At 41.6% G+C, this 12,913-nt stretch overlaps 1 pseudogene; it reads right to left on the reverse strand.

Annotated features, from left to right (window-relative positions):
- Positions 1-8,204: 8,204 nt before the first annotated feature.
- Positions 8,205-10,929, reverse strand: LOC102921386 (nuclear receptor coactivator 3 pseudogene; annotated as a pseudogene).
- Positions 10,930-12,913: the final 1,984 nt, after the last annotated feature.

Raw genomic sequence — 12,913 nt, forward strand, 5'->3', positions numbered from 1 at the left:
TGAGGCAGGATGATTGTTGGGAGATCAAGCTCAGTCTGGGCTACAAAGTCAACTTCAGACAAGTTTATACTGCAAAGTCAGATCCTGTCTCTGCATCCCACCCAAACCTGGCACCGTGCAAGATCAGGGTTGATCAAAATTCAGTAAGATGAAAACACCATCAGGTAACCTGCTAGTTTGTAAACTACACAAATTTTTAAAGGAAGGAAAGAAGGAAAGAGAGAAGAAGGATGAGATGAGGAATGGGAATGGGGGTGAGAAATTTCTACCTAATAATAAAGCTTGAAATGATATATGAAAATATAAACAATATGTTTGAATAGATATTTGTCAAAAGTCTATAAAAATGAATATGCACAAGAAAAGTTGTTTAAAATCTTTCATCAACAGGGAAATACAAATCAGTATGTCAGTTAAATGTCTCTTCACACCCACTCTAGTGACTCTAATAGAAGAAAAACATCTGAGAATAATGGTAGAGGCCTGTAAACCCAGCCATTTGGGAACCTGAAGCAAGAGTATTGTTTAGCCTGATCTGGGAAACATAACAAGACTCCATTTCCAGAAACCACAATTCAAAAGGTTTAAAAGGTTATGAAAAAAAATATATGTTGGAGAGGATATGGAGAAACTGGCTTCTTATGTGCTGGTAGGAATGCAAAGCCATGTAGCCACCATAAAAAACAGTCTGACACTTCTTCATGGTGTTAAACATAGAGCTGTCAAGTGACCCAGCAATTCCAATCTTAAGTGTATGTCCAAATGAACTGAGAACACTATGTTCACATAAAATGAATATTCACTATAGCATTATTTGTTCACACTAGCCTAAGAAGTGAAACAACTCCCATTCCAGTACTCAAGCCCTCACACATCATCATCTTCCCTGTGGCCAGCCCTTCCCCCCAACTCCACAGGTGCAGGCCACACCAGTCAGAAGAACAGAGCTCCTCCCACCCCCCACCCCCCACTGCTGCACCAAAGGCCAAGCTAAGCACCAGAAGGCCAGCTCACAACTTAGAAAGAGACTCCCTACTAGAACAGAGGTCACACTGGCCATCAGAAATCCAGGCCACAAAGACTAAAAGACCAAAGAGGAAATAAAAAACAAGGAACAAAATATACATCCAACAAAAACAAACTCAGAAATCAGGACCTAGTCCTAATCATCCCAAACCCAGATGTCTAAACGCCAGTGTAAGAATAGAATTAACAAGAGCCAGGGCAATATGGCACCACCAGAGCCAAGCTATCCTACAAGACCTGAATACTCCAACGCAGCCAACACACAAGAAAATAACCTTAAAAACAACTTTATGAAAATAATAGAAGTCCTTAAAGAGGAAATTTACAATTCCCTTAAAGGAATTGAGGAAAAAAATTGGAAGAAATCAATAAATCCCTTAAAGAATGCCAAAAAACCGGGGGGGGGGGGGGGGGAGGGACAGGTAAAGGAAACTATTCAAGACTGCAGAATCAAAATAGAAGCAATAAAGAAAACACAAACTGAGGAAATTCTGGAAATGGAAAATCCAGGTAATTGAACAAACTACAGTGAAAACATCACCAATAGAATACAAGAGAGGGAAGAGATAATCTCAGGCACTGAAGATACAATAGAAGAAATAGATTCATCAGTCAAAGAAAATGTTAAATCCAAAAATTTCTTGACACAAAACATCCAGGAAATCTGGGACACTATGAAAAGACCAAACCTAAGAATAATAGGAATAGAAGAAGGAGAAGAATCCCATCTCAAAAACCAAGAAAATATATTTAACAAAACCATAGAAGAAAAATGTCCTAACCTAAAGAAGGACATGCCTATAAAGGTAGAAGAAGCTTACAGCACACCAAATGGGTTGGATCAGAAAAGGAAGTCCCTATGTCACATAATAATCAAAACATTAAACATCAGAACAAAGAAAGAATATTAAAAGCTGCAAGAGAAAAAAGGCCAGGTAGCATATAAATACAGACCTAAACTCAACTCCTTAAAGGAGACTAAGGAGCCAAAAGGGCCTGTACAGATAGATGTGCTGCAGACTGTAAGAGACCATGGGTGCCAGCCTAGACTACTATACCCAGAAAAACTTTCAATCACCATAGATGGAGAAAACAAGATATTTCACGACAAAGTCAAATTTAAACAATATCTAGTCACAGATCCAGCACTACAGAAGGTACTAGAAGGAAAACTCCAATCCAAGGAAGTTAACTACACCCACAAAAACAGGCAATAGATAATCTCACACCAGCAAAATACAAACACACACACACACACACACACACACACACACACACACACAACATACACTACCACCACCACCACCACCAGCAGCAGCAGCAGCAGCAAAATAACAGAAATTAACAATCACTGGTCATTAATATCCCTTAATATCAATGAACTTAATTCGCCTATAAAAAGACACAGGCTAACAGAATGGATGAGACAGGATCCTGCATACTAGAAACACACCTCAACTTCAAGAACAGACATTACCTCAGAGTAAAGGGTTGGGAAAAGACTTTCCAATCAAATGGACCTAAGAAATAAGCTGGTGTGGCTATCCTGATATCTAACAGAATAGACTTCAAACCAAAATTAATCAAAAGAGATGGAGGACAATAAAGGAGGACATTAAAGGAAAAATCCACCAAGATGAAGTCTCAATTCTGAACATCTATGTTCCAAATGCAAGGGTGCCCACATTTGTAAAAGAAACATTACTAAAGCTTAAGTCACACATTGAACCCCACACATTGATTATGGGAGACTTCAGTACCCCATTCTCATCAATGGACAAGTTATCCAGCCAGAAACTGAACAGAGAAATAATGGAACTAACAGATGTTGTGACTCAAATGGACTCAACAGATATCTACAGAACATTTCACCCAAACACAAAATGAACATCATGAAACCTTTTCCAAAATTGACCATATACTCAGTCACAAAGCAAGTTCTAACAGATATTTAAAAAAAAAAATGAAATAACCCCCTGTGTCTAATCAGATCACCAAGGATTAAAGTTGTATTTCAACTATAGAAACAACATAAAGCTTACAAACTCATGGAAGTTGAACAATTAACTCTCTACTGAATTACCACTGGGTCAAAAAAGGAAGGAAGGAAGGAAGGAAGGAAGGAAGGAAGGAAGGAAGGAAGGAAGGAAGGAAGGAAGGAAGTCAAAGACTTCCCAGAATTCAATGAAAATGAATGTACAACATATGCAAAATTATGGGAGTCAATGAAGCGGTGCTAAGAGGAAAGTTCATAGCACTAAGTTCCTTAATAAAGAAATTAGAGAGATTTCATATAGTGACTTGACAGCATTCCTGAAAACTCTAGAACCAAAAGAAGCAAACTCACCCAAGAGCACAGGAAATAATCAAACTCAGAACTGAAATCAATAAAATAGAAACAAAGAGAGCAATGTAAAGAATCAATGAAACAAAAGAGTTGGTTCTTTGAGAAAATCAACAAGATAGGCAAACCCTTATCCAAACTAACCAAAAGGCAGAGAGAGAATATTTAAATTAATAAAATCTGTAATGAAAAGGGGGGATATAGCAGACAAGCATGGTATGTACTCACTTATAAGTGGACAGTAGCTGTTAAGTAAAGGATAATCATGCTACAATCCACAGACCCAGAGAGGGTAAGTAACAGGGAGGTCTCAAGAGAGGGATGCATGAATTTCACTGTGAAGGAGAAATAGAATAAATATCGCTGGTATGGATGATGGGGGACAGATCTAGATGGGGGGATAGGAGCAGGAGGGATCAGGCTGAGGGGAGGATGGAGGAGAGAGTACTGGGAGAAACACCTGGAATGAGAGGATAATCTGGGATGAGCTAGAAATCTAGAGCAATGGAAACTCCTAGAATTTTAAAGGTGACCCTAGGTAAGATTCCTAGCAATAGGGTATACATCGCCTGAACGGGCCATCTCCTGTAACAAGGCAAGACTTCCAGTGCAGGGTTTGAGGCAACAACCCAGCCACACAACCATTGACAATTTGTCCTGCCTACAAGATGTGCTGGGGTAAAGGTGGCCTAGAATTTGTGGGAGTGGCAAACCAATGGTTGGCCCAGCTTGAGACCCATACCATGAGAGGGAGCTCACCCCTGACACTGCCCAGAGGGTCCAAAAAAAAAAAAAAAAGAGTCAATGAAGTGATTCCTAATGATATTCTGCTGTACTCATAGATTGGTGCCTAGCCCGATCATCAGAGAGGCATCATCCAGCAATTGATGAAAATAGACACAGAGACCCACAACCAAACATTAGGCTGAGCTCAGAGCTCAGGGATTCCTGCAAAAGATGGAGAAGAATTGTAGGATCAGAGGGATCAAGGACATCACAAGAAAACCCAGAAAATCATCTAAGCAGGGCTCATAGGGCCTCAGAGACTGAACCAAGAACCAGGGAGCCTGCATGGCACTGACCTAGGCTCTCTGCATCTATGCTACAGTTGTGTAGCTTGGTCTTGTGAGTCTCTTAACAGTGGAGGCAGGGGCTGCCTTTGACTCTGTTACTTGTTTTTGAGACCTTTTCCTCATACTGGGTTACCTTATCCAGCCTTAATAAGAGAGGAGGTGCCTAGACTCACTGCAACTTGATATACCCTGGCTGGTTGATATCCATGGAAGGGCTACCCTTTTCTGAAGAGAATGGGAGGAGGAGGAGTGGATATGGGGTGGTGAGCAGGTGTAGGGGAGGGACTGAGAGGAGAGGAGAGGAGAGGAGAGGAGAGGAGAGGAGAGGAGAGGAGAGGAGAGGAGAGGAGAGGAGAGGAGAGAGAAAACTGTGGTCAGGATATAAAAATACATACATACATACATACACACGTACATAAACAAAAAAAAGCAAACAAACAAACAAACAAAAAAGAAACAACTCAACATCCATCACCACCATTGATCTGATGACAATCGGGCTAGGCACCAATCTATGAGTGATAAACAAAATGTCACATGTCCATTCCATGGCATCTTATTCAGAAACAAAAACACATGAAATGAGGCCAAGGAGATGGTAAAGGGCTTGCCACACCAGTATCAGGACCTAAGTTTATCACCCATTTCAAAAGCTGGCCATAGCAGAACACTTGTAATCTCAGCACCAGCACCGGGGAGGTGGAGATTGAGGGCAGGAAGTCCTTGGGTCTTGCTAGCTGGCTAGTCCTGACAAATTGGTGAGCTCTAGGTTCAGTCTCAAAAAACAAGGGGGAGAGCATGCATGGGTGAACTTTGAAAATATTATAGGTAAAAGAAGCTTAAGACTTTATATTTCATAATTCCATTTATATGGAATATTTAGAATAAAAAATTCAGTGATAGAGAAAGTGAATTAGCAAATTGCCTGGGTCTCAGGGAAAAGAGTTGGGTTTAGGAGTCAGTGCAGTCGTTTGAATATGAATGACCACCTTAGACTCATGTGTTTAAATGCTTGGTCCCCAGGTGGTGGAAATGTTTGAGGATTAGGAGGCATGTCTTTGTTGGAGGAGGTGTGTCACTGGAAATAGCTTTTTATGTTTCAAAAGCCCACACTATTCCCAGTTAGAGCTCCCTTCCTCCCTCCCTCCCTCCCTCCCTCCCTCCCTCCCTCCCTCCCTCCCTCCCTCCCTCTCTCTCTCTCTCTCTCTCTCTCTCTCTCTTACTGTCCCCCATAAGATCTCTTCTACTGCTCCAGCACCATGCCTGCTGCTAAGCTCCCTAACATGATGGTCATGGACTCACCCTCTGAAAACACAAGCCCCATTAAACTCCTTCTATAAGTTGCCTTGGTCACTGTGTCTCTTCATAGCTGTAGAAAAGAAACTAAGACAGTTGAGGATTCACTGAAGACATGTATGGATTTCTTTTACAGAAGGAAAATACGTGCTAAAATTAGAATACGCTGATTATTGCACGGCCCTTTGTGTGTACTAAAAATGTATATTTCGAATGGAAAATGATAAGGTTTACATCTCACATGGTTATGACTCCTTATCCCAGAAAAAAATATTGTCTGCAGTGAGTGTATTATTTGCTCCTCTACTGTGTAACAAACTGTTCTCACGTGGAAAAAAAATCAGTTTTCTACTTGCGCATATGAGAATTTTTCCTCTCTTAATTTAGTTCATTCACAATCCTTTGTGTATTTAAATTAAAACATACTTTTCACTATTTGATGCCATTTTATTTTGGAAGCCATGAGAGAAAAAAAAGCCTCAACATGGAGCCATGCTCCATAGTGAAAACTAAAAACTGCAGTCAAAACTAAAAGATGAACTTTTCATCAACAACTTGATAAAACAGAGGAAATAGGAAAATGATTTATTTGTGTCAAAGTGTAACTTTGGGCAAAATAGATATTTTGAAGGCAGGAACTTTGGGAAATAGCTAATATAGACAGAAAAATTTATAGTATTGATTCTATTTGGGGTGAACTAGTAGATGTGAAAACTGAACTACAAACCTCATAAATTTGACTTGATATTTTGACTTGACATCATTTTTAATTATCAAAATCAAGATGTGTTAAGGAGCAATCAAGGTTCCCAACGTTCTTTTATGTATAAATGGCGCAAAAATATAATTTCAGTTAGTAAACATACCCTAGTACTAAAATGTTGCCACTGTTTCAAATGCTAGACATGCTGTCATTGAACCAGTGCTAAAGATTTTCAGCAATAGAGAAAATTCTCTACAGCAGTTTTTATGGCACCCAGTAATATCATATCAGTGTTCTAAATCAAAATCTTTGTGTCTTCATCAAGAGAAAATATTACAATGTGTTTATTTGTCTGTATACACAAGGATATAATTCCCTAGTGTAACTCTTTTTTAAAAAGTAATCGTATTTCACTTCCATAAACTCACACTGTAATAACATATAATTAAATTATTGCCTCACTCATTCAGAAATCATAAACAATCCACTGCCATTTTTACTTAGACTGTAATTCATTCAAAATCAAAACAAACTATTACATTATTCATCTTGGTTTATATAAACTAATTGTCCCCTTAGCAGAATTGGTAAAATTCTAAAAATCGGTCTGTGTACTTTTGGGCCTGAAAATACTTTGAAAGTCCTTTTATTTTGAGTTAAAGAGTATTAGACTTGAGAAAACTCTGAAGGAAAGTTAAACTTTGACTATATATAAATATAGAGGTTATGCAAGATTTCTTAGCATTTTTGTTCTCAAAAAAGAACCTGTGTTTTTTTTTTTTGTGTGTGTGTATGTGGTTTTGTGTTGTTATTGTTGTTGGGTTGTTTTTGTTTTTGCTTTTGGGGTGTGTGTGTGTGTGTGTGTGTGTGTGTGTGTGTGTGTGTGTGTTGGTGATCAAATCCAAAGTCTTTCCCATTCTAAGCATGCACTTTCCCAAGGAGCCACACTCCAGTCTAACAGCATGATCTATTTAGTTCTTTTTTTTAAAATTGTTTTTCATTTTAGAACTATCTCTATGTACGGTCACTCTTTTAACATGCCCATATACTGAGGATTTTATAAAACAAAGGAGCTAGAAGTAAAACTTAAATTTAAGTAAGAAAATTGAGATTATTCCAGAGAAGTTCCAAGGCTCACATTTCCTTGTTCATCTTTAACAACCTCTTCAAGCCCTTTCCTTGTGAACATGCGAGATTCTGGCAGGCTCACTGCATCTCATTCAGGATGGGCAGTGCTCAGCTTTTGTTGCTGGTATGAAAATGACTAGTGAGGCCCTGATGTTATTTCTGTGTCCTAGACTTGAAACTGAAATAAAGGAAGTGAGTAGATAAACTACTAGTTATTCAGTTCTTTCTTCAGGGGATCCATTTTATCCCCCTTGTGGTAAGCCTCTTGGAAGAATCAATACACTGTCTTTAGTGGTGGGGAAGGGCAAACTGAAGTGGTGATTCTGAACAGAGAGGATGCGATAAAACAGAATTGGGCATGAGATTTCTAGCGGTGGGAGACAGGTGCACCCACAAACTGTGATTTTAAAAAGGCTTTTTTTTTTTTGCAAATTTGAATTTATTACATGAAAGAACTTGCTTCAAAAGCAGTAAGTCAATTATTTCAGTAAACAAAAGAAAAGGGACTTACTTTAATAGGTATTAAGAAAAAAAATTAAACAAAGTCTATAATTCTATTTCTCCAGTTGGCAGTACAAGAATCAGGAGTTCAAGGCCATCTTGGAGTATATAGCAAATTTTAGGCTAATATGGGTTACATGTGGCCCTGTTTCAATGAACAAAAAGAACCACCAGTAGGGTTTTCCATTTTCATTTCAAGTGCCTGCCGGCTCTGATTCAAAACCTGCTGGCCCTGAAGCCTCTGCTGAAGCTGCAATATCAGCTGCTTAGGGGTGTTTGTCCTTGGTCTCACAGTGCTGGCTCTGGGATGCTTCCCTTGGAGAGGAGAGCTCCCTTGCTAATCTGATTCATCATAGAGTTAAAAGATGGTGACTGTCCCTGAAGGTTAAAGCCTCCTTGCATTGGAGGACCCTGGGCTGGGAACATCTGTCCATATAATGCTGCCTTCTGATCCATCATCACTGCTGCTTCTTGGCCACAAAAAATGTCTTGTTTGGCCTCCAAAGCTTGCCCCTGATTCACAAGCTCAGGGATGCCCAAGGCCCTGTCAATTTCCTCCAGGCCTGTGGCATCTGTATTGCTCAGGAGTGTGTGCAGCTGGTCCAGCAGAGCTCTTTTATCACTCTGGTCTTCTGGGTTAGATGGTTGCCCAAGCAGACCATCTAGAGAATTTCTATTTTGAGTCCCATGAAGACCTTGTTCCACAGACAGCATGCCCTCTGGCCAGGAGCCTGGTTGATTAGATGTTGCTGCTTGGCCATAGCAATTGACTTGCACTCCCATGGGAATCTCAACAGTTCTCATTTGAAGCATCCACTGTTGTTGGTGCTGTTGCTGCTGCAATGTTGGTCTTGCACCTAGTATTCTATTAGAATGAAGAGGCAAGGTGGGCACTGAGTCCCCCATAGCAGGTCTTGGCAAAGTTGCGCTGTAGTCTCCTGCTCATCCCAAGGGACTTGATCCCATAGGTTCCATTCTGCTGGCCTTTGAGTTAGCTAATACCCACTCTCCTGAGGAAGAAGTCTGATTCACAGCAACATTTGTTTGGTTCTCATGTAACATGAATTGCTAAATGGTCTTATTAATAAAAAACCTGGAGCCAGATATTGGGGTGAAAGCTCAGAGATCAGAGCAATAGAACTAGCCAGCCACAAGTTCTTACCACCAGGAAATCCTCAGCCCAAGAGAGCTACTTCCTATATACTCATGCCTATATAACTTTCTGTGCCCTGCCATCTTACTTCCTCTCTCAGCCCAGCTATATCACTTTCTGTCTGTCTGTACAGACCTCCAGACCTCTATGGTTAACTAGTGCAGAGATTAAAGGCATGTGCCACCATGCCTGGCTCTGTTCCCAGTGTGGCCTTGAACTTACAGAGACCTGGATGAATCTCTGCCTCCTGAATGCTGGGATTAAAGGTGTATGCTGCCACTGCTTGGTCTCTATGCTTAATATAGTAGTAACTGGCTTTTTCCTTTGATCCCTAGGCAAGCTTTATTTATTAGAGCACAAATAAAATATCATATTGGCACCTTAATTCTCCTGACTATCCATCATTCTTGATTCCCAGGCAGTGTGGGCTGTTGTGGTAACACAGGGAAAGCACTGCCATTCTTCACTGGAGGACCTGAGCCAAAGAAACAGGGCTATCTAGAGGCACGGCTCAATTATATGGAGGACTAACAGGCTGCACAGGCTGTGGACTTCACAACCCCAGAGAACTTGGTCCTGCAAATATCTGCTGTTTGGTCCTTGGATGACTGCCATTTATAGATTCAGGATTGTTGCAAAACTCAGAACTAGTCAAATCACCAAGAATAGTGTCTAGATTATCCAGGTCTCCAGATACCTCTTCCCTCACCTCTGTCTTAACTTTGGAGTCTTTGTCTGGGCTGGAGCTGGGATTGGTGGGGCTGCTGCACTGATTCAGCCTACTGTCGCTGGGGCTGCTTGGGGCTGCAGCTCTTTGGCAAGGGCAACACTGAGGTCGTCCCTGTCCAGCAGGTATCTGAGAAGGGCATTGTTCTCCTTCTTATTAGGACTCAGCTGCTCCTGCCTGACACTCCCTTCTCCACAGGAAGCAGTACCGCTAGCGTCTTTTCCAGTGGCTGTGATCTTGGCAGCTTCTGCTGGTGAGTTGCCATTCTGCAGCAGCTTCTCTTGCAGCAGAGATCCATGCACGTTGGAGGTGGAGGATACTGCTCCTGATGTGGAGGAAGACACTCCAGAGGGGCTGGTGGCACTAATGGAAGACTCTTTGCAGTTTGAACCGGGGGTAGTTGGTTAAGGAGGAATGGCCTCGGCCATCAGAGGAACACGTGCGTAGCTGCAGCAGTTTCTTGTGGCCTTTGCTTTCTAGGGGACCCCTCTGAGTCTCTGGCCCCTCCCCACTGCTCTTCTTGCTCTATTTGTCACTGGGGTGTTCTCTGCTGTTTGACTGACTCACAGAACAAGAATGAACTTGTACTGTGCATTCTGTTCACAGTACAAGCCTAGGGGGCTCTTAGAGTCCTGCCAGCTCACTTTACTTGGCTGATTTGAAATCATATTGGAACAGTTACCCAGTTTGGGGCCTGGTAAAGATAGTGGATAAGAGAGACATGCCCACACCCTCTCTGATGGCTTGTAAGACACTGGAGGGAACTTCTGGAAAAGTTGTGACCCCCTGCAGTGCCAGCAGATCCCATGGGAGAGTGCACACCTGCAACAGGAGAGAACTGGTGTGATGCTATCTTTGGGTGCCCATGATTATGAGGAGAAATTATGATATTTTGTTGGTCGGGGCCAAGACCAGGACTGTCATGGGGGTGGGGGAGCTGCTCATGTTGAGTCCATAGCTGCTATTCTGGTAGGAAGATCAGAGAACAGAACAAGCCACTAGACTAAATGTAGAGGCCAGGCAGTGGTGGCACACACCTTTAATCTTAGCACTTGGGAGGCAGAGATCCGTCTGGATCTCAGTGAGTTCAAAGCCATCCTGGACTACATGAGATTGACTCAGTCTAGGAAAGAAACAGAGCCAGGCAGTGGTGCCACACACCTTTAATGCCAATTCTTGGGGGTCACACACCTTTAAACTCAGCACTTGAGATCTCATGCCTTTGCTTGGGAAGCACACATGCCTTTAACCCCAGGATGTGATGGCTGGGCAGAGAAGGTATATAAAGTGTGAGGAGACAGGAACTAGAGAGGTTTTCAGGCTGAGGAGCTGGTGAGGTAAGACATGGTGGCTGTGGTTTGTTCCTTTGTCTCTCCGATCTTTCAGCATTTTACCCCAATATCTGGTACCAGGTCTTTTATTTATAAAACCTTTAGAAAATTTGAACAACAAAGTCCAGCACGAATTGTCAGCACAGGTACAACCAAAAACATCAAGAAGACTACCTCAAGATATAGGTCCAGATAAGTCATGACTGCTGCATGTGTTGAGGATTTGCCAGCATATCTCCTCTTGTAGTATTGGAGAAAACCGTCAATAACAACATTTAAACATTAAACAACATCATTAAATTCCAATAAAGAAGTCCAAAAGAGGGTACACGTGTCAACATATAAATATGCAAAAAAAAATCTATAGAAAACTAGGGAGGCAGTTGAGAGGCCATAAAGGGCTTTGCACTTTCATATGAAAGCATGTGATTCCATGAAGAGGACAGCAATAGTGACTTAAACCCTGGCCCCTGGAGCTCGCAAATGTAGAGGGTTATGCTGCTGGCTTCAGCCTGGTTTATTAGGAAACGCAGATGGGGAGGAAATGTTTGGGCAACAGGAAGGAAAGCAAATGAGACACTGAAAGCAGTGTCTTTGCTTTCCTGTCTGCACAAAGCCCTACACGTTTGTAAAAGTTAACCCTCTGCTTAGGAAATGATGCACCCACTGTTCAGGAACCACTGCATTTCAACATTCAGTTCATGCACGGCTCATATCTCTGAGCTTTCCCTCAGGGCTTGTCAAAGAAGGACTTTGTCATAAATCTAAGGAAAATAACTGTGATCTTATGCCCTCTGGTGGCCTTGTGGTTGAAACTATCAGTTACGGAGCAGGGAAAAAAAAAAAAAAGACAAAACAATGATGCCCTCTGGAATCCAGCCCTGTTACTGATGAAGCACAATGGGATTTATGTTAGGGTATGACTGTGTCCTAGTTCCTGCAGTTATACGAACTAGTAGGAGAAACAGAGAATGCTGACAGGATGACTGAACGCTCCTCCCTGTGCCTGTTCCTTCCCTTCGCCTTGCCTTCTGAAACCCTCACCCTCCACCGGAGTAAAGTTTCTGCTTTTCCTGGGAAGACAGCCCTATGGAGACCATTTCTATACATTGCATTCCTGCCCCCACCCCAGTGTGCGGCTTCTTGCCACTTCCACCCCAGTGCACTCACCAAGGTCATTGTCAGCTTCTCTTGCCTACCAGTCATCTGTCTGTCTTGTCTTCACACTACAACTAATTAATTTTGGCTTTTGAAATGGCTCTATTTTTGTGTTCTGCTGGCACAAAATTGCTTTTTCAATGCATGTGGATATAGTGCATTCTTTCTGAAAATGTTATGCCAACAACCCTTACTTTGAAATAACTTCAAATCTATACAAAGTTAGAGAAATACTAAAATTAATCCAGCTATCCTTCAACCTGACACCCTCTATCAGCAACCCTGAATAGCCAAATACATCCCTCTGAAGTACCTAGGCCACATGGTCATAGTGTCATTATTATACACAGAAACTTAACTAGCACACAGTTTTTAACTCAGATACAATGCTTAATTTTCTCTACTTCATAATCTAAACACATCTCTTGTTGCTTCACCTTGGCTTTCATCCAGGATCCCATGGAGGACAGTGT

Source organism: Peromyscus maniculatus, chromosome 6 (genome assembly GCF_049852395.1).
Source record: "Peromyscus maniculatus bairdii isolate BWxNUB_F1_BW_parent chromosome 6, HU_Pman_BW_mat_3.1, whole genome shotgun sequence".
Classification (NCBI taxonomy): domain Eukaryota; kingdom Metazoa; phylum Chordata; class Mammalia; order Rodentia; family Cricetidae; genus Peromyscus; species Peromyscus maniculatus.